Below are 5,705 nucleotides of genomic sequence, written 5' to 3'. Positions count from 1 at the left end.
GATTTGCCTGATTTCATTATTTGAGCTCATCTCTCACTGATTCTGTGGACAGGTGAGCTTGCTTTCAGCGTTAACCTGACAGCTGATGCAAGACGCTGCAATCCATCGAAACTCAGTTTTCTGTCCCAATGTAGGCGTTTACACTCAAATGAAAGCTGATCAACTCAACAGATAGTTGATGATTTACACCCGTGTCATAACACTTTGTCTGCCACATAGTTACAGAAAGAGAAATTCACCTCAACTTCACAGCAGAATCTTTGGTCCCCATTGTACATTTCCTGAATGAAATATCAAAAGAATAAACCAAGCAAATGTACTTTCACAGACGGCTTTGGTCAAATTTACAAAGAAATTAAAGTGTCTGGGGTGAAAATCTCACATATCTATTAAAGGGGGTATAACACACACACAGTTTCACCCAATCTTATGTTAATCTTGGGTACTTATAAAGTAGTACTCTGCCCTCCAAAGGCAAAGTGCAGTAACTACGCCAACACTGAAACTGAGGAAAAAATGCCTTTAAAATTTTTGCACCAGCTAGTCAAACATGTTGCAACTCTTGTTTCTCTGAAACGGGACACAATCTAACCAGAAGACTTTGCCACAAGTCCTACAAAGTCCATTTTAAGCCTTAACTCAATTTTGACCAGATGTGTAGTTACTGCGCTTTGCCTTTGGAGGGCAGTTAACATCCTTCATATCTCCAAAAAGTCTTAGTTTTATCATATTTACAACAGAAAGATACAGCTTTACGATTCTCTCTGAAAACAGCGGAGCTCCTGGAGGCGCGCCGTGGGCGGAGCTAAAGATTGATACAGTTTCACTTACCATCTGCAGTTCTGAACCATGACCAGGATCTTTTAGAGCTGGGACCACTCCGTCTTTCAGTATTAAACAATGTGCAAATCCAGCGTCGAACTGGGCTTTGTTTATTAAACGTTTGTCAACAAACACACTTGCAAAACTCAGTTTCTGCCCCGGAAAAACAAAATGCATCCACTGTTCACGTAGCGCTGCGTTCTTCGGGAAGCTGTGCAATGTTATACAACCAAAACCACACTTCTTTAAAAACATTCTTCATGAGTGAGTTCCGTGCAGCAGTGCAGCCGAATGAAGCGTGTTGATGTGTGCGCTCTTGCTCTCGCTCTGGTCGATGTGTGCGCGGGTGCGCTCTTCCGGGAGAAATGCCCATACAAGGAGTTCCACCCTTCAGGAAGAGCCATGATCGAAAAAAAACTTTCCAAAACTTGTAAGAAACCCGGAAGTGTGTGTTTGGCACAGAAATACTCTGTTATACATCCAGTCGTTTTTTGAAACTATGGCATTGTATAGCATGAGAATCCAACTCTTAAACAATGTAAATAACTTAACATGCATGAAACAAAATTAGACCTTTGGTCATTAAATAATTCCAAATAGAATGTATCGTTGCTTCCAAACACACACACAGAGAGAGAGAGATAGAGAGTTGATAAAAAAATGTTCTGATTGTTGTATAACAGATCTGTCAGAAAAAAATAAATAAAATGTGCAAAACCTTTAGGGGCACAACAGCCCATCACTGGCAGACCTTCACAAAATCAACAATTGTTTTACTACATAATCACACAACTATTGTCCCTACAGGAAAATACAAGGATCTTTTAATATTCCTATTTTTCTGCTGGAGGTTCTGGGCATCGTCTTTACACACATCACGGATTCTAGCAAATACCAACAGATCAAAAATCTAAACCTGACTGCCTCCAGATTATCCAAAACATTAAACTGAACACCAAAGTGTTTCAGTGATGATTTGTTGCCCTCTAGTGGTGTGAAGTAAACAATGCCAGAACTATTCAGGATGTTGGTCAAGTGCTGTTTATAGGAATAGCTCATCCCAAAAATATGAACATTTGCTCTAAGTGTCCTCACACGTTTGAGTTTGTTTCTTTATCAGTTTTGTAAAAATGTGTCATTGCATCATTTTCTCACCAATGGATCTGCTGCAGTGAATGGGTGCCGTCAGAGTCCAAACAGCTGATAAAAACTCTAGTCCACCAGTTAACATCTTAAGAAGACAAAAGCAGAAACAAATCCATCATTAAGATGTTTTTAACTGAAATATAAGTCAATAACACTTCCTCCAGTGAAAAAGTACATCTTCTGTTGTCTTTTTACATCAAAATCTACCCACATTTTTGTTTAGAGCTGCTTTGGCTTAGAAACAGTGCTTTATCTGTGCAAATTTCTCTCCTGATTCAGACCAGACCAAGTTTTCACCAGGGGAAGCATTATAATGGTATCTTAAAACCTTTTTTTTTTTTTTTTTTTTTTGGACCCTCATTCTGATGGCACCCATTCGCTGCAAGCCATAACTAGAAGAGGCTGTTGTCACAAACTAGCAACCTCCCAAAACACCTTAGAAACTGTATGAGCACATATTTCAGCATGCCATGGCTTATTAATTATTTCAAAACGTGAGATTCACATTTTCAAAACAATTCCCCACCCTTATTCTGACCCTCCGTCCGTAAACAACCAGGGTTATGACCAGCTACTCTTAGTTTTAGGTGACTATAAAAGTAATAATAATAGTAATAAGTTAGCACTGATACACTTGCACATATTTACACAATTATAATAATATATAATATATAATAATATGTATATATATTAGGGGTGGGCATAGATTAATTTTTTTAATCTAGATTAATCTAGATTAAATCTTGGAATTAATCTAGATTAATCTAGATTAAAATGGCTAATTTGAATTCTGCTGAAGGCATTCAGAATATGTGTGCTACCCAAATAATGACTTAAAGTCTTTGAGAATGGATCATAAAGCTCATAAAGCTGTTCTATGATAATTTGTTGATGAAAATAAATTATGTTCAATTAGATGTACTTGTGTTTACTAACTAACTAACAATTAAATTATTTTTTCTACCTATTAGATTGTGTTTTTTTTTAACGTCAACACCTACCCAGCCCATTACATGTTACACCGTACTTTTATTTTGACAGGTTGCCGTGAAGTTTCTGTGTCATACAGTATGATATGATGCTAGTTTTCTCAAATGAAACGTTAAAAGTGACACTCACAGCAGTTTGGGAGATTGAGTTTATCTGTTCATGTGAGATGAAAATGCCAAAAATTACCGGGAGCGTCACGTGTGTTTCAGTATGCGTGTAGTAAAAGCTCGTCTCCGCAATGCATACATACAGCTAGGCAAACGGAACATATCGGATTCATATTAAAACGGTCTTTTTGCATTTCAGTTTTCACATACACTAGTCCATATCGCGATTTGAATTAAGTGACTGACCAACATTTGATTTATGAATCCAAAAAACGACGAATTTACGTGGCATTTCGCTATAGTAGATTCGGTTTTTATGAATGGAGGACTACGCGATCCCGTCTGTGTTTTGGCGGAGGAGACTTAGGGTGCTTTCACACCTGCCTTATTTAGTTCGGTTGAATCGCACTAGAGTTCGTTTTCCCTGTTGGTGCGGTTCGTTTGGGCAGGTGTGAATATAGCAATCGCACTCGAGTGCGCACCAAAAGCGGACCAAAGAAGCGTACCGAGACCTGCCTGAAGAGGTGGTCTCGGTACGCTTTCAAACGAACACTGGAGCGGTTCGTTTATGGTGAGAACATGAACCGAACTTGAACAGACCCAACCGCAAAAAGTACTGCACCTTTTTGGACTAATCCAGCTGCCGTAGTCTGCTGCGCTGTTCATTATGGGATGAGGACAAGTATTTGTTGACAGTTAGCGCTTTAGCAACATAGCCCCTTGACAGCTCGCGGACAAACTTGGAGTTGTGAGGAGGTGCGGACCCTCTAAATTTGGTCTGATGATCATATAGGTCCCAACTTTCAAAAACTCACAAGAACATCACAATCTTTCTCATTGTTTAAGGTGCCGTTCACATGTCGCGCCTAAAAACGCGTGGAAAGCTTGCGCTCCAGTGGCGTCTGCCGTTGCTTAGCAACTATGACCTGCGCTCTCCATAAATACGCTAAAGTTTCAGCAAAGGATAAATGGATTTTCAGCATTAAAAATCGCTTGCAGTAGCTCTGCTATTATATTTATTAAAAAATGTTTATTCCTGTATAAGCTGTTCCTCCAACTTGCCAGTGCTTTCAATGTTATTAAGGGAAAGGATGAAGCTGATTGGTTGGTTCATGTCACATGACCTGCGGTGTGCTTGCAGCCATAGATATGTATACATATCTATGCTTGCAGCATCCTGAAAAGTTGAGATGTTTTTACCTCGATGCGGCGCGTTCGCGAATTGAAAAAACGTGCCTAACAGTTTAGAAAATACGTTCAATACACTGATCTATATAATTCTCTATTATAGATCAGTGGTTCAATGACACGATCTGGCCAACGAGTGATGTGGATGTTGTCACATGACTGCATTTTGGTTCGTTTCAACTTGTTCGGACCAGAGCAATCAGTGTGGTGTGAAAAGGACCCAAAACGGCAGAAAAATGCTACAATGTATCATTTGTTGCCCTTGGTCCGGACCAAATGAACCGAACCACAGATGTGAAAGCACCCTTAAACGCGCGAACATATTCTATAGTCTTCGGTATACATCCGCGTTAAACTATCAAGGTGAAAGTCATCATAGCTTGCGTAGTTTAGACCCAGCTCCCAACCCAAATTTGAGAATAGATTAACGGCGATATTTTTTTTATCGCGCGATAAGAGTTTCACGTTAACGCAGCACGTTAACGCCGATAACGGCCCACCACTAATATATATATATATACACCTGTGTGCATAATTATTAGGCATGTTGATATTCTGGTCATATTTTGATTCCAAGCACATTTGACCAATTCCAAACCACATCAATCTTAATAACTACTATTCATTTTGTATTTAATTATTTTTAAGTGATTTATAATTGTCCACGAAGGCTGGAAGTGAAAAACTCCTCATATTCAGGTGTGCAGAATTATTAGGCACATTTTCTTTTACAGATAAAATGAGCCAAAAAAGAGATTTACCTCAGACTGAAAAGTCAAAAACCATTAAATGCCCATGAGAAGGATGCAATACTAATGCAATACTGGAATTTGCAAAGTTAAGGCATGAGCACCGGACACGTTGCGTCTGCATTGTCAGAAAAAAAAAACGGTGGAGGAGAAAAGATGCATTTTAATTGCAAAAAAAGGAAGATTAATGTTAAGAATTAGATATGAAACCATCAGGAACCATTTAGTCTCCAGCGCCACCGTTTTCCAGATCTGCAACCTACCTTGAGTCTCCAGAAGTGCAATGTGTCAGGTTCTCAGAGACTTTGCTTGGGCAAAAAAATCCTAAAAAATGACCCTCAATTAAAGAATAACACTCTGAATGGTTGTGAAATACATAGACTGTTTTTTTTTTTTATCTGTCTCTGCAAGACAGACATTTTTTAAATGTCTGTTTTTCACTTGCAGCCTTCATGGACAATTATATATCACTTATAAATAATTAAATACAAAATGAATAATAGTTATTAAAAGTTGTTATTAAGATTGATGTGGTTTGGAACCGGTCAAATGTGCTTGGAAAATAAATCTGCCCACAATACCAGCGTGCCTAATAATTACGCACACAGTGTATAATATCACAATTAGGTGTGTGCTATATGACGATTTTTGATCGTGGACGATTAAAATGTCTCCACGATCTGCTTTTGAATAAATATCGTAG

Source organism: Garra rufa, chromosome 2 (assembly GCF_049309525.1).
Source record: "Garra rufa chromosome 2, GarRuf1.0, whole genome shotgun sequence".
NCBI lineage: Eukaryota > Metazoa > Chordata > Actinopteri > Cypriniformes > Cyprinidae > Garra > Garra rufa.
Note: the sequence above shows the minus strand (reverse complement) of the source record.